At 23.7% G+C, this 25,103-nt stretch overlaps 1 protein-coding gene across 6 annotated transcripts in view; it reads left to right on the forward strand.

Moving 5' to 3' along the window:
* LOC129616265 (neural-cadherin-like) overlaps positions 1 to 25,103 on the forward strand; it is a 310,117-nt gene that overhangs the window by 134,502 nt on the left and 150,512 nt on the right. The gene's annotated exons all lie outside the window — the stretch shown is intronic.

A 25,103-nucleotide genomic window follows, 5' to 3' on the forward strand; every position in this document is an offset into this window, starting at 1 on the left:
AAGAAATTTTAAAATTTCAGAATATATTAAATAAGCTCCTTGGAAATTTATTGGAAAAATTAATAATCTATCATTAATTTATCCAGTTTATCAATAAAAGTGAATTCTTCCCAAATATAAATGGAAAATTTGCTATCCAATTGCAAACTTGTTCCAAATTTGATACATTGATTAGAAAAATCTATTTTAATGGGAACTTTATTTCGCAGAACGCATCTGTCTAATGTAAAATAAGACAAACTAAATTCTAGAAATCTAAAACATAAAGTCATGAACTGATACATTATGTTGATTAGCTCTACATTGAGTGACAATAACCAATTTCCTATTTTGGAAATTGTAATCGGTTCTCATCTTTCAATGTGTATACAACAACATACAGACCAAGGATATTAAGAACTACGAGAATATTATAGGGCAAGAGGTCAAAACCATTGAAAAAATTTCACATATCTGGAATTCTAATACTTACTTTTATTGTTTTGGACCAGAATAAACTCAAAAATTTTTTGCGATCTTGTTTTTTGTAATTGAAAAATTGAAGAACTATAATACATGGTTGTGTTCACAATGTAACCAATTCCTACAATGTAAAGAAAAAATTAAATAAAAAATATAATGTCAAAAGAAAAAACGAATTATACTTAAAACACAACTTTCAAAAATGATTTCCTTTGCTCAAACACTTTAAATGGCAAATTGTTTGGAAATATTTTTAATAAATTGCTTTTATTGTTTTATTGCTACTGTGAGAAAATTCGTTATTTGCAATAATTTTGCCCATAAATTTTCTTACAATACTCTTCAAAGTATTTTGTTAAAGTAAAGTAGTTTCTTTTTTGTTAAAAGAGAAAACAAAGAAAATTTTTATTTCAATTTATGAAAACTAATCCTGCCTATATGCTAATTATTGTTTCGTTTATGATATATTCGGAGAATTGTTGTTGCGTTTATGTACACCTGACTGTTTCCCACTATATACGGTCCCGTTCAGAATGGTGCTAAATTTTTTTAACATGATGGATTAGGCAGAAAAAAACTTATTTATATTCTATACCTGGAACCAGCAGAAAATTGTAAGGCAAATAAATTTCCGAAATACAAATGGCACAACTCTTACCATTTTACGATTTCTATAACTTTAAGTTAGCATGCCCCTGATCTAATATTGCTAGAAAAATATTTGTATAATGAAAAATTTATTTATTACCTCTGAAACGGCATTTTGATTTTGAAAAATTTACATGCGTACATACCTACATTATACTCCCGTATAACAGTATTTGCTAATTTGATTTCTTTTTATTCTGAAAGAAAATTATTGTTTTAATTTGAAATAAATAAAAAGGCAAATATAAATATAAAGTTTTCAGAAAATCAGAATGTCGACAAAAAATTTCCTTTTTGGAAATTTCAAGGAGAATCACAGTAAAAACTACTGCATATGCAATATACATTCATACATAGATAAAAAATAACAAACAAACTGCATTTCTATACCAAAGTATGTATGCATGAATGTACGAGTATGTAGGTACCACAAATATTGTACATAACGTACATTTAAAATTTAATAATCATAAAACATAAGCAACAATAATTGAATAAGAAACATTAAATTTGAAAATAAAAATAAAATTGAAAAAATATGCAAAAATTCCTTTTACAGTAGCTTTTGCTGGGGAAAGAGGGAAAGAGAAAGAAACCCATAAAAAAATTAAAGGAGAGAGAAATGAAAAACAGTGAACTTGAATCATTAATTTGCATAGGATTTTTTTTACTGCCGCAATGATACGGAAACCATAATGTTCTTGTTGTTGCATTTTTTTTGTTCTACATCAAAGACCTCAATCATATACGTATTGTTTTGTTGGATGGAAGTAGGTATGGAAGTTGAAAGGTAAAAAAAAAAAAAGAAAAACAAAAATAAATGAAAAAAAAACAGAGACCAACAGTAGTATAGTAACAAATAACCAAGTAAACAACAACAATAACGATAACAAACTGATGAAAAAAAATTGAAAACAAAACAAAAACAAGCAACAAAACATAAAACATAAAAAAATTGTGATATAATTTTCTTCTCTCTTCTTTACTCTTTGCTTGTACTCTACTACATCAAATTTTTTTACCGTGTAGGTTCACTTGTTTTTGGTTGAACTTTTTTTTTCCTTTATTCACAACTGCATTGTTGTATTTATTCACCTGAAATTGTAACTTACCTACCTTGTTTTGTAAAATATTAAGCATAAATCTAGTTAAGAGGAGATTAAATCAGACTGGAATATAGAATTTTATATAACATTATATTATAAGAGAAACATGAGCACAAAAAAAAATGTATTAAAAATGTATCAATGATTTTGAATAAGGAAGGATAGACGAAAAAGAGAAGAGATATAAAAGTATAAGAGTGAAGCGCCAAGAAATGAGGATATAAACAACATGATATAAAAATCTAAATCAAAGTAAAAAAAAAACAATGGAGTTGGTACAAAAGAAGTCTCTAACATTAATAAAAAAATTATAAACGTAAACTGATGTGAAGCAATTATGGCAACATTTTATATACAAACATACACAATTTATTTTTGAATTAAGGTAAACAATGTTGAAAACTGTAAATCTACAGCGTTTCATTTAAAGACATTTACAGAATTTCATTTAAGGAAATATAGAACTCGGAACGTATAATACTTTAGGCGTATAACAATTCCAAATAACCCAGCTAATATACTTAAATGTATGAGTAGTTGAGAAAAGTAGTTAGGTAAATATATTTCGGTGGATGGCTTCAAATTTTTATTTAGAAAAAAAAACGTAATACTTAAAATGTATATAACACTTTAAGCGTATAACAATGTTAAAGACATCACCTGATATAAATATAAGAGTATATGAGAGAAGTAGTTACGTAAATTTATTCCGGTAGATGTCTTCAAATTTTTATTTAGAAAATAAATATAATACTCGAAACGTATAACAGTTTAGATGTATAACATTACTAAATACACTTTTTTTCTACCTTAAATTTAATTCCCCGCTTTTTAACTTAATTTTAAGTGAATTAATTCGATTTAATGGAAATCATGAAGGGAATAATAAAACCAAATACACCAGTTAGCTTGGACATATTAGTAATTGAAAATATTGGACGTATTATCTGGCCACGTTTTATTACTATTAAAAAGTAAACATCATATTTTTTCAATATTTAAATTTTTAGCTTAGTTTTTACTCATATATGATTAGATTGCCACATTAGTATATTATCATTTGTAAATAATTCCGAAAATATTTGAAAGTGTTATATTCCTGTAAAAGCGAATGTAATTATTATTTCTCTCATATTTTGTTTTAGTATGTTATATTGTTATAGTACGAGTACGACTTTGATATTGTTTAACTATACTTAGTATATGTAAGTCAACGTATGAAATATGAAACTGTTCGAATGCAATTTGTTTTCAAACAAATTATATAAATATGTAAAAGAAATTTTTGATTAATTTCCGATCCCTTTTTTCTTTTTTAATTTTATAGCTAATAATGAAAAAAATAAACAAAACAAAAAGTAACAATAAAAATAGCACAGTATAACAGAAAAAAAAAAGTTTTCTCAAAAAACCACGCATAATGTAAAAAATTGAAAAATAATAATAATAAGGAAAAATCGCATGGGAACCACGTAAATTTTTTTGTTATTATTTTTAATATCGATTTACCTTTCGAAATATAACGGTACATTTTTATATTATTATTTTGCTTCTTTTAATTTAAATATTCTTCTTCTTTATCCTGAATTCAATTTTTGATTTTACATTGTACTTATTATGCTATTGAATTTTATAATGCATTCATTTTTCCATTTATAATGGTAAAAGAAAAAAAGTATAAGTATTTGAAATTTGCATATAAATCGTAAATTCCGTTTTGTATTAAAAATCATTTTTGACAATTGTATTTACGATTCCTCGGCACTTTTATTGAATTCGAATTCCTTTGCACAAGAAATTCTGTGCTATTATTATAACTGACAATATTCCGTTATAGTTAGTAATTTAAAATTCTAAGCTATAAGTACCTGTTTATGCAAGCAATACTAATTTTTTTTCTTCACTGAAATCTACGGTAATATTAAAATTAATCAACATGAATTATAGAAATTATGTGGCAAGATTAACCGAGTATATTCAAAGGGCAAGTAGTCTAAGTTGAATAAGCATGAAATCTAGATTTTGCAATCTTGTAGTTCTCATTATTCAAAGGCATTGTGATATTCTTTTATTTTGAAAATTGCATTATTTCAATCTACGATTCAAATTTTACAGTACCTATACCATAATTACCTTAGAGTTGCGTAAGTCAACGTATTTATTCCTTTAATTTTTTTTTTATTTTTCTGTTTGGTTTTCAATTCTGATTATTACATTGTTGTTGCTCGTGGTATAGGTTAACAAATTGAACGGAAAAATTAAATCACTATAATGTAAAAGAAAAAAAGAAAAAAATGAGAAAAATATAAAATCTTCATATAAAAAAGTCAAGAAGAGCAAAATATTGAAAAAAATTCAATCGCATAAAATATTGAGATCACGTTTTTTTTTTATATTTGGTTTGGTTTTTGCTCTGCTGCTTAAATTCTTCAGCTTTTGTTTTGCTTTTTTTTTCTCTCTACCTTTAATTTAATTCCGCGTTTTTTAAACTTAATTTCAAGTGAATCAATTCGATTTAATGTAAATCATGAAGGGAATAATAATAATAATAAAAAAAAAAAGAAGAACTAACAAAAATAATTCATTCCTATTACTTTTTTTTTTGCTGTTTTATGTGTGATCTGTGAATTACGAGAAACGAGATTCACGATAATGCATTTCAAAGGTCTCATACATGTATTTGTTTATACAATAAGGCGAGAGGCCATCTAAATTGTATAGTGTTATTTATACAAGGAATGTTTTATATTAAATTGCATCACACATAATTCACTAAGTCTAAGAGATTTTCATATATAGGATTCTCAAAAGAAATTGATGTAAAAATAAAGTAAGTATGTACAATGATAAAAAATGTAATTGAATCGAAAGAATAATTTTTATTTATATTTTATGCATTCAAGAGTTTAATTCATTGTTTAGACAGCCTATCTGTCAGTGATTCAACATGCAGTTAAGTTACGATTTCCATGAAAATTTTCTAATTCTTTGTTTTTCTTTAAATAGCAAAAGCCATGGTAAAAAATTCAAGTTTCCTCGTAAATCTGTCTTATTTTAAAATTAACTGGATAACATGAAAGTTTCCAAAGCTATCACTTTAGTTTTCTTGCTTATTAAAAATGCAGGTGTTTAACAAATTCAATTGTCAGTATGTACTGTATAATATATAGTGATAAACTCTTGTGTACACTATTTTTTCAGGATATTTTTTTAAAATTAGAGTCTTTTGTATATGAATTTTACACTACGTAGAACAGTTGAATTCAGGCTAAAACGAAAATTTTTAATTTTTCTAAATTCTTTGCATTACAATATGCAAACCTTTTCCATTTTGAGTTTGAGCCTGAAAATATGCAATATAAAGTTAAAATTTTCTTTGAATATTGAATTTAAAATTTATTCTTAATAATTTTTCGGCCTGTTAATTATAATAAGTGCTATTTATGTAAACCATTAAATTCCAATGGCAAAATTTTTTATTATTAAATTTCCACAATACGTTTTTATTGGAGGGATTTGAACTCATTTGACATAAAAATTATATAAAAAATAAAATAATGTGCTATGAAGACAACTTATGCATCCTTGTACATGTATAGGTTCATATGCCAAGTATATTTTAATATACAATTCAATAACCAGAATATTTAGATTGAATTTCATTGATCGGCGCTGTGCTCCGTTCTTCAATGTCATTTCCTTTTTGGGTTTTTATACTTTAATTTGTAATTTGTAGTATATCTAGTACAATATATTGAAATCAACGTAATATTAAAAATTTTGTTCTTTCTTTTGTTTTTATATTATAGGACAGAATAAATAAATGAGAGAAGAAAAAAAAATTACTCAGAAATAAATTTGTTTAAATAAAAATCGTGATGAACATCGAAAATAATAAATAATAAGATTTTCTATTTGTTTATTTTTAATATTTTCTTTTTTCCATTTTCAATTTACGAATTGTGGTAATTTAAATGTAGAAAATTAAATAAAATAATCATAAAGAAACAAAAATTATTATAATACTAGAAAATTGAAAATTATACAAATATTTGTTAAATTATTAAATTCTACCAAAATAGAGGGAAAAATAAAGTCTATATTGTTGTTAATATGAGGTAAGCCGTTGGAGAGAAGGGACTCTTTTGAAATTTGAAAGGAATATTGGATCGTTGTTGTGGTTAGTTTATACAAATGTACACTCCAGTAAAATCATTTATATTTAAATATCGAATATTTTTTAAGAAATATAAAAAAAAAATAACCAACAGAACGCTAAAACGTGAATAAGAAATTAGAAAATTTAAAATTAAGAAAAAAAAAATATAAAATAAATAAAGTCGAATTCGTTGATTTGTGGTTTAAAATTTCCTCGGAAAATGTTCATTTGTTTAAACATATTAATGAGACAATAACAAAGATTTTTCTCTTCATATAAAATAAATAATTTCATTAAAATTTTTGGAAAGCATAATGATAGCAGAAAGCAAATTTTCGGAATGAGAAAATGACCTAAAAATTTTGAATTTCTTCACCTGACTATAATTTTTATGTAAAATAAAAATTTTGATATACTTACTTACTTGTTATTCACTGTCTATTATAATTTTGCTTAGTTGCAAAATTTTTAGTTGAAAACAATAGTATTTTCAATTTTAACAGCCTAATCGTGTATCTCGCTTATTTACTCACATTTTATTCACTTTCAAATCAGACTTTTTTCGTTTTTCTAATTGATATTGTATTGTTTTGCTCAAATTATCGACTAAATGTCTCAATTTCAAAAATAAAGTTAATAAATTTTGTATGTATACATTTTAAGAAGAACGACATACGCAATACCGAATAATATTCTTCTCACTCGAAAATTACATTATACTTAATATATTATGACAGTTACTCACTTTATTCTCATTTTCCAGTTAAAGTAGTGGAATAAATGATCAGGCCTTAAATTTTACATATTTCTTAGCTTATAGATCATCATTTTATACATGTATAAAATAGTATGCCATATTTTATGACTGGTGTGGTAAATCATAAACATCCAACAGTGTCTCTAATAGCAATCTTGCAGTTTTATGCAAAAGATGACCTTAAAATTTAAATTTTTTAATTTAATTTTTATTTATTGTCATATTATGTGTTTCAATGTGATAATTATTATTTTTTGTTATTCTCTTTATAGATCCTTTGTGAATTATTCGACAAAATCATTGTTAGTATTTGAAAACATATGCCAAATTATTTGAATAACTTACAATAAAATAAAATATTTTTACAAAAATAAATTTTGCATTTAAAATAATAGAAAAAATTTCATTTATGAAACCGATATGATTTAAAATCTGAATAATAATTTTTTTTTTAAAAACATATTTTAAACAATAACTCAAAATTCTGATTCTATATATTTGTATGCATTTATTTCAATTGAATTTTCTAGAATTTGCATATCATTATCTCTATGCTTACGTATATGGTATATATATATATATACATACACAAATATATCTGATTTATATATTCTACAATATTTTAAGATATTGAACTAAAATTCAATACCTTTAACCATTAAGATGAATAATCTTAAATCAAATATTTCATTTCTTTTATTATTTTTTATATAGCTTTGTACGAGTACATATTTCTGTTGTATACCTACATGTCCCATGCATTAAAATATACATACACACACATATTTTCGGAATTCTAATAAAACTGACATTTATATAATATAATGTCTAATATAATTTCGTAAAAATTACATATTTGATCATTCACAATAATATGTGAAAATTTCAAGGAGAACCCATATACATGTAAACATTATGTATACTAAGAATTTCAATTATATAAATAAAAAACAAAAATCTAAGATTCATCTAAGATTTCGATTATTTCAATTCGCATAATTTTGACATAGCACTCACATTAAATGTATACATACATTTTGAAATTCATTCTGTCAAATTATTTAAATTTTTCATAAAAATAAAAAAATTATTTGTTACTCTTTACTCACAGCGCCATATTATACTTCAAAATATATTATTTTTCAATTGGATAAATCTAATAAATTTTTTTTTGCTCAAAATTTCTGAATACAAAATAAAAAGAATTCCGAAAGAGATTTTCCTTTTTATCCCATACCGCTTTCTCAATAAATTCTAGAATTTTAAACTTTACTTTTTATTTTCAATATTTTTATGTTCTATACTTTCTATCTATTTACATATATGTATTGTAATTTTGTTATATAGTTATTGTTATTATGTAGATGTGGGCTCTGCTATACAGTTTAGAATTTTACAAATTGAGCATATGTGAAATGTTGATATAGGATACCTATGTAAGTTTTTATAAAATGCCAAACATATCTATCAGATATAAAAAATTTTAATCCATAATTAGGATATGTTTAAAAAGTATTTGCGAAAAAAACAAAAAACAAAAAAAAAAATCGAAAAAGAAAAAAATTTATTATAAATTTAAGGGTATTACAGCAATCAAAATCACTGAACACTTGAATACATTACAAATGAATCGATTTAATAAAAAATATTGACTGAATGTACTGTACACAAAATATTAAATTGATTTTTTTCTGATTTTTATTCATTTCTATATATACGTATATACGTACATATATTTTGTATATTTAAACATGTAGACGTATATATTATTATTTTACACACAAATAATTTATAAATATTATGAAGATTAGAGTGATCTTATAAATACTTATACTTTAAAAAAAAAACAATAATTTTTTTTGAATTGTATAATGACTATTAACTATAGGATACTGTACAAAATTTAATAACAAAAAACCAAAAAAATTTAACTGAAAAATATTTTTTCGTTTAAATTGGTTCTTCAAATAAACTGAGCTGAAAAAATTGTTTACTATTTTGGTAGACAAAAAAACCATATAAACTACAACCTTATATTAGAAGTTACTAAACGAAAATACAAAACAAAATTAGAAATATTTCTACCTCCATATTGAATACAAAATTTATTCAGTAGTGGAGCACATATAAACTGATTTCTGACATATAAAATGTCATTATGACTAAATATTATTTAATTGATCTTATGATATTCTTCTTGTGTACTTGACAAACAAAACATTTCTAAAATTATACTGCATAACAACGAAAATTTAATATAATTGTTTCTGTAACAGAAAATATTTACTTACAATGCTCACTGTAACGTTTTTGGTTTGTATAGTAATCAAAACATTGCTGTAACAGCTATAAAATATATGCTGACAATTTTGTCAATTTATATAAGTATAGCTAGATATCTTTTTCTATTTAAATAAAATCTGGAAAGAGAATAATTACGCAGTCTTGAATGAAATAAATAAGTGCGAAAACAATAAAATTATAGGCTACATCGTTAAATATAATATATGGTTCTGAGTAACGAAAGCCAGTATCCCGATTTCTATCAGTTTTTATCATTAGGAGTTTATCATTAGGAATTGCAACACTTAAAAAATTTATTGAAATTTTTTTTTTGTGCTTTTACTTTCCAGAAAGCAAAAATCTTTAATTTATTTTTGAATTGTTATAAAAAGCTAGAGACGTCAATTCGTATGACTGCCTGAAATTAACCTTAAACAATGAAAAATTTTATTAAGAAATCTGAAACGTCTAAATATGGTTGCTTAACTGATGCATTCGTCATTAATATTTGTTTAATATCTGTAAATCAAAAAAAAAGAATACGAGTTTCAATCCAATAAACGGGAAATTATAAACTAAACTGAAATTCATTGATTTCAAAAAGGCAGTAATACAATATTAATTCAGCAATTCAGCATATAAGAGTGAATTGCTGAATTGTGTATTAATACCATATTACTGCATTTTAGAAGTTAAAGATCATTTTTGCAACTTCTTTCCTACTTTTGTTTCCAACTTGTCTTCTATTGTACACAAAAATTTTAAAATGCCGATTAAATTTCCTTGCCAATTTCTAAAACAAACAAACGAGTGACATAACATGAATGTGCATTCGCCTTACTATAGTTAATTGTGTACTAAATTACAGTAATGCAAAATATCTAACAGTTCTCAGTGAATCATACTGATAAAAGAGAAAAATTACAATTTGAAACATCTACTCTAAATTACAGAGAGAGAGGGAGAAAATTAGGGTATAGAGGATCAAAAATATTTTTTATTCATTAGTAATTGTAAAATATTATGAATGTTATACGAAATTAATAATGTTGTAGTTAAAGATCAATTTTAAAAAATTATTATGTGAACACGATATAAAAGACTTTGGATAGATATATTCAATAAAAAAAACAAAAACAAAACATAAACTTATCTTTAATCCTCTTAAAAAAAAACAACGGGCATCCGAGTTCATCATTCTTTTTTTTTTTGCCTTTTTCTAGATTATATTTTTGTTTATTATAAAAATAATATATTAAGAAGAACAAAACAACAATATGTATCTACACATGTACATATGTACATTGTAAGTATTTACAAGTACTTAATGCTTTTAAATAAATCCCCGATCCGATGTTGTATATTAACAAAGATTATTAGATTTTTCAATCGGAATTATAAATGTTTTAGATTTAAAAAAAAAAAAAAGCAAAATACAACTATCAAAATATTTTTTAAGTAAATATGAAAAAAACAGGAAGAAACAACCTTTCGATATTATACAATTGGATTATCTATGTACATATAAAAAAATTAATTCAAAACTAAAATACTCGTATTTATAAAAAATTTTTTACAAAACAACCCATTGCACATTCAAGTACTTATAATTTTTATTTCTCTAATTCTATATATTGCACACTCATGTACAAATTTAATTTGTCTATTTAAAAACTCAAATTGTCTATCAATATAGAAAAATTGTAATGCAATCGCATAATATAGCCAAATAAAATTTTATCCTCTTGACCTAAAGTGAACATATGTTAAGTATTTGAATGGATGGCATTAAAATTATCCAATTCGAAATAATAATATTATCTATATGAGTACGTATATACATATTCGTACTCATATAGATAATATGTGCATACAATGTTGAACATCAGTACTTATATAGAATTGTAATATTATTAAAATTAAAATGCTTATTAAACAAGATATAAGCTGGGATTACAACATATAAAATATACATAAAAGTATAAATAAATACATACTCGCAATATATAACATGAATGTAATTTTAAATTAAACAAAATCTAAAATTTATCAATATAGTATATTAGAAATATGCTTTTTTTTAGAATTACATACATATATCTATTTAAATTATATCGTGATTCTATTGTAAATCCATTTTAAATTTTACAAATCTGTTTGTTGCCCAGGTAGACTTTTAAATCAATAAAATTATTATAGAATCTAATGTAACACATAATTCTGAAATCAGTCAAGTTATTACTGAATTGTATATTAATACAGTAGTCTTGCAATTTCGATATCACTCTCTGACATATCTTAATAAATTTGACACCAAATTTAATCGGAAAGCACATATATGAGTTTACTAATACAACCTGTAATTATTAAATTAATAAGTAATGTGCTTATTGCACTAATAATATAAACTTAATAGAAATTTTTTCATACAACTGCAGAACGTATGTATGACGTAATCGAAGGAACGAGTTAAAGGCAGAAAAATTAAAAAAATTTTCTCCTAGGAACTATTATTAGTAATTTCAATATTATTGTATTAGTAAATTTAATATATTAGTGTAATAGGCACAATACACATTTATAATAAATGTTCTTGTGATTGTGTGTTTCAGATAGGAGAATGCATATAGCTTCTCAATTATTGCAAACAATACTTAGTAATCATGTGGATTACAGTATAAAGCAATGTGAAGAACATTTCGTTGGCAATTTTTTTATACCTCTGTAGCTCAATTGGATAGCTCAATAGAGCTTCCGTCTAGAAAACGGTAAGTCACTGGTTCGAGTCCAGTTCAAGAAGAAAAGTTTTTTAATTTTTCTGCGTTTAACTCGTTTCTTTGATTACGTCATCCATCCGTTCTGCATTTGTATGAAGAAATTTAACACAAATATCAGATTTTGGAGCAGTTTTGCTTTCATACAGTCTGTTAGTAAATATACGAATTTATGAAGTAATAATTTAATCTGTTAAATTTTTTAATAAATTACCATCTGTACTTAGTGATTCCTGTAAGTGCTCTAGAGTAAGCTTACAAATACAAAGATATTGTAAAAAAAATCAATGTATTTTCAATTGCATGTGAATTTTCCACCATATAAATTGGAAAGTGTTCCATCTCTTAATGTTTTATATTACTGTATTTAATAATAATTATATTAATTTAGATATTTCTCTCTCAAGTATTTAATACTCTTTCTCTTTTTTTGAGATTTTTCTACTATCTATACATTTAGTAATTCAAAATGCCATTAATACTATTGACTAATGTCAGTAATTTTTTAAATATATCAAACTTATTTATGAAATTCCACTTTTATCTACCTGGGAATCATATAGTTTAAAAAATAATTTTTGTTAAATTAAAAAAAAATTTAAATTAGAAAAAATAAACTAGTTATGTGAATGCATATATGTCCATTTTTGTTTTGAGATTTAGAATTTTGTTTATTATTATTAAAATATTTTCCAAAATTTTAATTAAGAATTTTCATATTTAATATTGACTCTGTGAATTACATTGAAATTTCAATTATAAATTCAATTATAAATAAATTCAGGTAATCGACAGTGTAAAAATATTTGGATTTTTTTAATTTATTTTTGCGAATTTGAAATTAATACAAAAATTTATAATATACTTGAATCTGAATATGAATCTGAAATGAGATATTTGAATGGAAACTTTATTAAAGATAGCATGAAATCGTATGAACTTCAATAAATATTGTAGAGGAAAATTTGTTGGCTCGGTCACTTTAAATTTAAATTTGATAATCTGTTTTTTTATGTGTTATAAGTCTTTCATTCTTTTCCTAGTTTTCAGATAATTGTTACTCAGATATACAAATCTAACAAATATGAATCTAATTTTCATGAAAATGAATTATTGACTGCAGTATCTGAAGTGTAACTCTAACTACTTTTAAGCAGGATCTTCTAATTCTATAATAAAGTGCAACAAAACAAGCACACACGTGCGAAATTTTTTCCCGTAAAAATTAAATTTAATAACGCTCCTCTATAAATCATCGGAAAAGTCTAAGGAATTAGATAACAACATCCTTAAAAATTTTAAGTATACGTTAGTCATTATTAAAAATTAAAGCTAATTTAGTGAATCTTAAGGAAATATTTTTAATTTAATATCTTTATCATACCTTTTATAATACTCTAGGTCTATAAAATAAATTATACAATAAATTTTCCTGGTTGGTCTAGTCTCACTTCTTAGTATATATATATATAAAATAACAAAATAATAATGTTATACATTTTTTGAATAATGTATAACAAAAAATTAATACAAGTTGTCTGGTTTCAATGGCGTCATTTATGTTACAATTTTGTGACAATTTCTTTGAATTTCAATGATTTTATTAAAAATTAATGATTTTTCTGTCCATCAAATTGATTGTATAAAGTTATTGTAATTATGTATGTATATTTTTTTTTTAATAATTTTCTTATACAAATCATGTACGCTTATATAATGTTACACAAAAATCATTTGTCCTGGTTTTCTTTATTCGAAAAATAATGGCTAAAAAAAAAAACTAAGCTCATTTTATCTTCTTTTACATTACATTTACGTTATACTATGTGATTTATACTAAAATTATACTCAACCTTGAACAAATCAAAAAAAAACAAAATAAATAATAGCTATAATTTTCTGTCTGGATCAACATCTAAATAAAAATATTAAGTATATAAATATGAGATTTAATAGGCAATAAAGAAAATTTTATGTATTTCAAAGAAAAAAGAGAAAACAAAAAATGAAATAACGTTGAAAGTTACATTTTTAAATTATGATTACAAAAAATATGCCTTTTATAAAGTTTTAAGGCTATAATTGACTCTCTTAACAAATCGAAAATATTTATTATTTTTGTTTACCTTTACATTATAAATTTTTTTTTTTTAATTTTGTCTAAATATTATAATTTTTTTGTTGTTATATAACAAAATTATTTGTTCTACAATTTTATGGCAGTGGATAAAATGTTATACAACAAGTTTGATGCAACAAAATGGAGAGACGAACGTGTTTGAAAGGTAGATTAAATTTCGTTCATACTGTACTCTTTCGAATACTATGTTTGGAGAGTGTAATGATGTTCAATAAAAGTTAGTTTTAAGCTGCAGCTGAGGTTTGAGTTATTACAGATACGCGAAAAATTAGTTTACAGATACGTTCTTCGCATTCATACATATACTATACTTATATACATAAATTAAAATTTTATATGAAAAAATATTTGAATTTTTAAAAATTATCCCGGAAAATCGAGATTCTTCTTAAATTTTCTAGGAAAATTAGGCAATATTTAAAATTTTTAAAGATTCTCCCCAAGTTTTGCTAAAAAAAAAATTGTTGTGGTGTGTCATTTTAGCCCCCCCCCCCTCTCCACTTATTATATTTAAAATTAGAACATGAAATAGAATATGAGATTATTGTATATGAATCCTGATAAAATATCCTTTTCAAATATTAAAACTATTATTTCAATGCCATATTTTTTCCAAAAAAAAAAAAAACACAAAAATTGAACCTTGTTGTAAGCACATGAATGGATTTTTATGTATCACATACAAATAAAATAGCACAATAGTAAGAGAAAAACTTTTCAATTTATCATTTCTCATCAATATTATCTACAGCAAAAAAAAAATAGTTAAAATTATTGACCCAATTTTAAAAGTTTTGCCAATGACATCGAATTCAAAGAAGAATTTTTAACATTTTCCCAAAAAAAAAAAATATAAAAATTATTTTTTTTTTTTTTTTAATTATATTTCCTTTTCCATTTCAATAAATCTCAACTTTTAAGTGCATTTGATAATACAAAAAAATAAAAAAAATTTTATTCTTGTTTTTCAAATTTTATAAGTTCGAATCCTGTCCATATGTTGACTTTTTTTTTCTGCATTATTTTCTTTATATTGAAATTATTTTTGAATAGGTACACCTACGAGAAACAAATAGAAAAAAAAAACGAAACGGGAAATTGGAAAACTTTATTATTGATAAAGAATTTTCTACAGCTGGGTTTTGTTGATCATATCTTTGGATTTGCAAGATTTAAAAAAAAAAAGGCACTCTTGAAAGTAAAATTTTCATTAGCTGAAGTGAGATATCAAAGTGATAATTGAGAGTCATTAACCCATTGACCTCAGTTTGAGACTTCATGTCACATGACCTTCCTTCCGGAAGGGATGAAAGAATTTTAATTGAAAATTTTCCTTTCCGTCTCTTAATGGAGAGAACATTCATAATTGTACCATAAACGCTATAAACCCATTGACTCCAGTTGGAAACTTCATGTCACATGGCATTCCGAAAAGAATAAAAGAATTTCAATTGAAAATTTCCCTCTTCCTCTCTTAACGGAGAGAAAATCCCAACTTAAAAATAATTTTATAGGAAAGAAGTTATGAAAATGAAGCATAAAAGTGGCATTTTACGTAAATTTTGAAATTTTTTAATTATTAAAATTGAATAAATTTCCATTTAACTTCACATTTTTGTTGTAGTTTTAAAATTTTTTATTAGGATCGCTTTAACACTATATTTTTTATATACAAATGTATTTTGTCGAATCAATTTTCCGTTCCGACATATTAGGGCTAAAAAATTGTAGGAATATCCAAGAAAGCAGCAAATTTAATGCACTAATAAAATATTTAACTCTGATTTAAGTGAGAATTCAAAATTCAATAAAAAAAGTTCTTCATCTGACTTAAATCTGTCAATCTTATTGTACTCTGTAACGAAAAAATGTGACTTTAGAGAAAAAAAATCCAAAATTTTTTTTTACTGTCCCATTGAATTTCCTTTTTTATTTTTCCATTTGAAATATCAATAAAAATTTTTCCAACATTTTAACACTTTAATCATTAAACAATTTGTCTTTTATTTCATTTGCACTTCAGTACCTACATCAATGACAAAATGATTATATAAGTTAATCACTCACATTATAAATTGCATACAATAATTTCTTTAACAGAGAAACAGAGAGAATTAATTTGTTGCAGCTGTTTAAAGTCAGTCTCCTTTTGAATACTAGAGACAAATAACAATACTTTTAAACTTTTAAAATGAAATTTAAATCATGACAATTGAGGGTAAATATTTTGATTTTTTTTTTTTGTTTTTGTTCAGTGGGAATTTCTCTTTTTTTTTTAGAATTTTTATTTGTCTTATTTGAAGATTAACTTTCTCTGCATATATTTATAAATAATTGCTGCATACTGCACATATTATTCAGTGGTTGAAATGCCTATAGTATGTAAATGTATATAAATATATATTTGGGCTAATGAAATGAGCGGAAGCAATCAATTTATTTAAATTTTTGGTTAAAGTTTTTTTCGAAAATAATTTTGGAATTAAAGAAGGAATGTATATTTCATATAATATAAGAGGAATTAAAAATATTCCAATGTTAAATACAATAAAATCGTAATAATTGAAAATTAAAACGGCTGGTGTGTGTGTGTGTGGTCTCAATTATTTACTTTAGTCTTGAAATCTAGTGTATACGATATTGTTTCAGGAAATTCATATTAATTGAAATTAAAAGAGAATTTAAGGATTTTATTTTAACAAAATAAGATTTTCTGATTGTTTTACAGGGTTTTATACATTAAAAGAAATGCCAGATTTTAATGGCTTCCTTATAATTATTGCAATTCACTAGTTAGTGAGTGAAATGAAGGAAATTTTATGTTAGTTGCTTTGATTTTGCCATTTTCTCATATATTAATTTTTATATTGAAAAATGTTTGATTACTGCCGTGATACTTGTTCACGGCATATATCAAACATATTATATGTATATCATAATATTTATATCATACATATTATATCTCTTAAATACATTTTTATAATATTAAACTGTTAAAAATTTGAACAGATTCGGTTTAGATGATTGGCTTACTTAATCCTTTATAAATGATTAAATTATATAACAAGGCATCAATTGAATCGCGAGATAGTCATGGTAGCGTTAATTGGAGCGTCACTTGTGTCTCAATAGTGAATGACACTTGTTGTCTCCCAGGTGGAATTTTCTCTAAAAAATTTCTGTACAAATAAAATATATTATGATTAATAATGTGAAAATTTTAAAATAATTTCTAGAAAACTGCAATTTTAAGTAAAAAAAAACAGAAAATTAATGGTTATTCTTAAATATTTTTGGAAACTTTCGTGCTACTCTTAGCAATATTAATTCCATTTCACAGTGTAGTTAAAATGAAAATAATTGAGTTGCTTTACAAATTTTATTGCAAAATTTAAAATTCTTTTAAATTTTTATAAGAAAAAAGATTATAAATTTTAATATTTTTTTCTCAGAAAACTTAAAAATTTTTATATTTTTAAATTATAAACTAAAATAAATTTAATTTTATATTTGGGACAAACGTGGTCATTGGATTTATTGCACTACAGTTTAGTTGCACATTTTATGACATCATGAATATTTTTAATTGCAAATATCTACTATACTTATAACTGAATAAATTTTTAACAGCCCTATATCGTGCCGTCTGAAAGAAGATATTATGACAAAATTTATAACATAGATGAAATCAGGTGCCACCATACTTTATTCAATGCATCAAAAATAATTTGTAGAACACGAAATATTAAGAAATATTTTCTACAACACGAATTAGCTAAATTTGTTTTTGGGCTGTAATTGCAAAAGTTCTTAAAAATTCAATTTTTAAATCCAATTAAATGGATACTTATTGGAGATTCAACTTTCAATTTAACTTTTAAATGACATTTTAATCTCTGTATTCTGCATTATAGAACTTATATTTTGTAATACATTAATAAATCTCCTAAACTTTGGGGTAAGAATGTTTTGATCCAAAAAATTCAAATTTTTTATTTCAAATGGCAAAAAAATTTTCAGCAGATTTTTGACAAGCGAACATAATAGTGAAATTAATAATCACATTTCCTTAATTTTTTTTTCGAGAATATATTTAATATAATTGTTATTCCCTATATAACAATGGTATGACGCAACGCGCGTATATGTAAAAAAATTTTAATATAATTGTAAATTTTAATTATTTTCTATTTTGTTTTGTATTTATACCCGTAAATATTATGCCATTGATTTATAATATGTGTAAAAATTTTTATAACATTAAATATACATTAAAGCAGAGAAATGTGTTAATTTGGTTAACTCTACATAAACACATCATTTTATATATATATACATATTCGTATGTATATAAACACGTCATTATATTACATAAAACTGTTATATAAGTACAACGACATTGTGATAGAGCTATTAAAATGTTATAAGAAACAAGAAAAAATTGAAACAAAATGAAAAACAGGAACGGTATAACAAAATTCAAACAAACTAACGGTAAACAAATAAAAAATATAACAAAAATAAATGTTGTTATTGTATTTACCTTGTCATTATTATGTTCTTTTATATTAGTGACAATTATATATTATGTACTAATAAAAGTTGTATACAATTTATTTTAAGTACACAATGTAAGCAAGTAAGTTCTTAAATTTTGTTCTCATAACAAACTTTTATTCCGTTATTTTTAATATTTTTCATATTAAAGTTTAACTCTTTTTGTTATTTTTAGTGTTATACTAAAGCATATATAGCAATACCATTAACATGTGCTTATGTAAAATTAAGTAGTTAAAATTGTTATAATGCAAGTTTTACTTAATGTGAGTTCTACTTACTTATTATCACATAAGTATTCAGTAGTGTATAACATGCGGATTAAACAAAAACTATAGAGCTTAAATTTTAAAACTAAGCACAAATAATTTGCAGTTCTTAAATTTTATGTTAGACCACTAAAAAATATAATGTTGGTTAGTTATTTAAAGACAGTATTATGTCTGTTATTAAATCATGTTAATAAGCACGCAAAAAGTGTAAAGTGGCCAATCCTTGTTCTAAAGGATTTAGATTTAAGAATTCTCTAAATTTCCTTATTCTAAAGACTTTCATATACTCATAATTTAAAATTAGAAAAATTTTAATATTTTTATTTTTTTCAGTATCATACCAAACAAGTATATAATACATGTTTGATTAAAAAAATTCTGTATAATTAAGTATGCAAAGATTGAAGTAAAATAGAACCATATTTTGTCTTTAGTAACTCTGCTTTCCTCTGGTCAATAGTTGCTAAATTTCGTATAATAGGACATTAAAATCCTCGTATAATAAACGTAATAATAAATTTTGTTCAATATGTTTTCGTCTTGTAAAAGTAAACGCAACTGTAGTAAAAGTTTAAATAGATAAGCTATTATTACTTATTATATCGACTGATTATTATAAAAAGATTAGCGCAAACTTTGTACATCATCCCATAATATTATGCACAATTTTGAAACATTAATATTGTACACAATTAATATTGAACTTTGTGCCATTTTATTCTTGTAGATTGTAGATTTGTACAACCAGGGCAACAGTGCACCGCGACCACGTATAAGAATTCCCCCCCCCCCTCCCCTCCTTCCACGGAGTACGTGGCATGCCCTACAAGCACACATTAGACCCACCTTCTTGATTTTATTCTTACAAGCATAGGTATTGCACATGCTTAGTAGAGTAAAGTTATTAAAATCACGATTAAACTTAAAACAATTAAAATTTATAAAAGACAACAAACAAGATAAAAATATTTTTTTGTTCTGCAATTTTTTGACCATTTCCTTAAGTTGTTTAATCTTATGCGGAAATATTATTTGCAGCAAGTCTCCATTAAAATTTTTATAATGATGCTACCAGAATACTTAATTTACGAGTTTGTTGAATTTAATTTAAGTAACGACCAAACCACATTAAAAACTGCAAGAGTAATCATACCACAATTATTTCTTGTTTCAAATTACTTAACTATTATTTAAAAAATATAAAATTTTCTTACCACTTTATTGTCATTATTTTAACAAATTTCACGTAATTCACGTACAATAATTAAATATAGCTATAACTACCCCATATATACACAATGTATATAAAATTTTCCTGTTTTTTATTACACTACCGCTGAACCTAACCGTTTCTTTAAAAATTATTATGTACTAAACTTTTAACAATTACTTTACTTCTTTTTTTGATCCCATAAATATTTAGTTTTATGATTTCTTTTTCGGTTTTATAATAATATTGTTATTTTGCCTTTAAAAACGGAAGAGGAGCCTTAAAGTATGCAAACCAAAATTTTGTAATATGTACGTATCTAAATACCTATAGTTTATACTCTTATATCAATGGAAATTTTTTATAGTAAAAATATTAAAAATTTGCCATTAAAACCTTATAAACACAAAAAGAAAAAAGGAGTAGAAAAAAGGCAGCGTCACAAAAAAACTTTTATATTTTATTTATGTATATGTGTGCAAGATCCACAAAAAAACAAAAAAAAAAACAGAAAAGTCATAAGAATCAAAAGGAAGGCTAAGGAAATAAACAATGAAAGGGTCTGCTTTAATGGCGATTGTTTTTAAAAAGAATAATTCTATAGTATCCGCCACCGTTACAGCCAAAATATTATAATGCTAATGTAATAATAATGTCGGTGTCGGCATTTCTGGTTTTCTTTATGCTTTGTTTTTTTTTCTAAGTTTGTTTTCTATTCTTTATACTTACATTATTCATTTGTTTGTATTTTATTCTCGTTTTTTCTTTTTTATTCTTGTAGTTTCTTCTTTATACTTACATTGTTATTATTATTCTCTTTCCTGAAATAACTGTAAATCTGAATAAAAAGCGAACAATAGCAAAAAAAAAAGATAAAAAATAAAAAAAAGTCAACTGAAAAACAAAATACTAAGAATGAACAACAAAAAACAATTCTAAGAATGAAATAGAAACAGTCAAATAAATAAACCATATTGGTGCATACTTATAGGCGCATATTTATATATACAAACATGAATAAAGAAATATAGAAGAAAAATAAATAAATAAACAAAAAATTTATACAAAAACAAAATTAAAAAATTAAATTTCATAATAAAAAGAAAATCAAAATATTGAAATAAGGAAATTTTTCATAAAATAGAATTAGAAAATACCAACACATGGATTCTATTACGAACAAGCAATACAGAGAAATTTCAAAATATAACTACAAAAAAAAAATGGAAATTCGAAAACTACGACTATTCCACCGATACGTTATCAATTTTGAACACACAGAAACAAAATTTTTTTATTTTTGACTTTAAAGTCGAATAGTGTTGAAGAGTCCATTTGTATTTATGAAAATCGTAGAATAGCATAACACACTTATGAATTTTTGAAGAAACAATATTAAAAAATTTTTATTTTATTTGTATTTGTAAGTGAAGCTCTCTTTTAAAATGCGTTATTAATGTTTTATTTGAAATTATTCTTAAATTTCCTAAGAAAAAAATTTTAAATGCGAAATTAAAAGAGTATTAAATGATAAATTCCAATTCACAATTACTAACAAATTCATTATAATGCAAAAAATCATTCGAATATTTAAATACGTTAGTGTTTATATATTAATTTACATATGTATGTGGCACGTATAATAAATACACACATTCTCAATAATTTTGATAAATTTTTCATTCTAAGTTGTCAATATTATGCATAGCTTTCAAAATTGACATTTACTTAATTTAAAGGGGCATGTTTAATACCATTATTCTAAACTTTGTGTATATTATTCTCACTCAGTTGTCTCTTCTTTTCGTTTTTCTTTTAAATATCTCTTTTAATTTTAAAATATTTAACTAAAATATTGTAATATTATTTTATCTATAAAATATTTCCCCAAATTTTTTTCACTATTTCGAAAATTTTAATACAATATATTATATTTGGAAAATTTGACATTTCTATAATATTTTCTCTCAATATGAAATGTCAAAATTGAAAGCTTTTATTTACATCGTATATCGTATATTGTATTCGTAAATAAAATTATTTTATTGTATAAAACTTATAAAAAAAATTATACGTAAAATGAGAACAGAATTTATTATGCGTGCACATATTTTATCTGTCATCCTCTCTTAGTTTTATATAATTTCTCACAATATATAAGAATTATATCGAATTATCTCCTAAAAATTTTTATTCTCATTTCAGTCAATCTCTTTTATCCTTGTTATTATAGAAAACAAAAATAATTTGTAATATAATAAGCTTTATATTTGAACTTTTGTTATTTCGAAATTATTCGAGAAATAAAATAATTTGAATAAAGGAGAAAAGAAAATTTAATTTCCTTCTCAATTTATATTATTTCACTTTACTATTTTGTTGTTATACCAAGAAAGGGATTTAATCTCAGATTTGTTTTAAAAATTTAAAAGTTTTTTTTCGAATTTTACAGTTATATTAAACAATTATTTATAATATCGTAGGATAGTTTTCTTTGTAATAGCAAATAAATATAATTAATGAACTATTATATCAATTATAATATTATCAGTGATAATATAAAATAAAGTAAATTTAATTTAGAATGAATGACAAGCCAAGCTGGAATAAGAGTTTTTAAGAATATAATTTTCATTAAATTTAAAATATAAAATACATAAAAATATTTACAATCAAAAAAATTAATTTGTTAATATATATTTAAATGTATAACATTATTTACGATAAAAAAAAATTAATTTGTTTTCAGTTGCTGAGACTTTCATATCCAATATCTTAACAATAAAGTGTTATGTCTGGTATAATAGTCTATTTTAGAACCTTATCATAGCAAACTGATGGTCAAATAACTAAGTCTTGGTTACAATTATCAAGTATACCAACATACTATTATTACATCTCATATGCCAGTTGTCACTATACATATATTCCCAACTGTTATATTGTTTGCATTTATGCATGTACATATATTATGGTAAATTTAGAACTATTATAGTAAAAGCTATAATAATTGAGTAAAAATTTATTAATTTAATCCCAATCGGTCATTTAACAACAATTATACAGTATAACAATTTCTTAAGATAATAAATTATAATTTATATATAATTCTTTTATAGTTACAATAATAAATCTTAAATTATTTTGAGAAAAGAGAGAATATTATATGAGAGTGCTCAAAAAAAAAAAATGTTCTTGTCTCTTCAAAAGCTTTTTAAAAAAAAATATTCCCCAATTATTTTTGGTTGCTTTTGATTTTTATTGTTTTTTGCTTATTCCTACGTAAAAAAAAAATACTCATTTCAACTACACGTTTATTGTAAATAACGGTGAATATACACGCGTTACGTGTATAACAAATAGTATATTGCTACACACATTTTAAAATACAATTTATATGAAAAATTTTAATATTGGTTTGTAGACTTTGTTTTCAACCTGCGCATACACCGAAAACCTAAAAAAAAATATTTTATAGAAAAACAAAAAGAAAATAAAAACCGAAAACATCACGTAAAACAAAAATGAAAAAAAAAAAAACAAATCCAGCCATTTTTATGGCTATTTAAAATCAAGGACCTAACGAAATTTATATTAAAAGCAATAATTTTTTGTTTAGATTTTTGACTGTCTGTTCTATAAACAAAAAAAAGAAAGCGAGTATTTTTGTAACAATTTATAATTTACCGTTTATATTTCGGCATGAGTATGTGCGTATGGATGTATGTGTATGTGTCTGTTAACTATTAAGTGAATTCTATAAAAATATGCCTACTATAGCATTTTATGTGTGTAAATGTAGTTAAAAATATTTAGGTGAAAAAAAATTTGCCTACATTTTTTTTTTCATAATCTATTTTTTACTGGTTTTTGATTTGTTTGCCATAATTTTTGTGGTACATACGCGCAATTTCAACATTTTTACAAACATGAATTGTATATATAAGCAAATACATAAGTCGATAGAATTACATGGTGGCAACTTATACATTATATTAGATACTTTGTTGTATTATCGGTATTTTTTCAATTGTAATTTTTAACTTTTGTTTTCAGCTTTAATGTTTTTTTTTTCCAAATTTTATGAATTGCAAAAAGGTACCTGTTGTGATAAATTTGTTTATAAAAATTTTTAAAGAGATATATGTAGAATGAAATATGTAGAAAAAGGATAATAAAAACTCATAATTTAATTTACCGTTATATTATCATTTTCTTTTAAAAGTTTTTTTTATAATAATATTTATATACATAATATCTACAAGCATATTCTACAATTTCTTAAAATTTGAGTTTAACAAAGATCTGAAATGGTTGCATATTAATGTATAGTTTGCTGCGACAAGCAGAATCTGTTTTTGTTGCAAAAAATTTTCAGTCAAATCGACAGCTAAAATTTTTCCCACTTTTACATTCATAACCCCAATAACTAGTGAAATCATATTATTGAGAGAATAGAGAGAAATTATTGAGTAAATTACACTACACCAGTGTGTTTGTTGGCAGTGCTGCTTTAGTAATCCTACTGCAGTACAATTTTAACTAATAAAATCTCTCGCAGTCAGAACTGAATAAATGCAAATTCAACCTTAGTTATTAATTAAGCCTATTAAGTGTACTCATTGAATTGAATTGCGTGGAAAATACTGAAAATTCAAAAAATATTTTAAGGTTTATAGAATAAGGTAATAGAAAGTTTTAGTTTAATTCGCTAAAAATAATTGCACAACTATAT

Source organism: Condylostylus longicornis, unplaced genomic scaffold, assembly GCF_029603195.1.
Source record: "Condylostylus longicornis isolate FDR11 unplaced genomic scaffold, ASM2960319v2 ptg000166l, whole genome shotgun sequence".
In the NCBI taxonomy this organism is placed as follows: Eukaryota; Metazoa; Arthropoda; class Insecta; order Diptera; family Dolichopodidae; genus Condylostylus; species Condylostylus longicornis.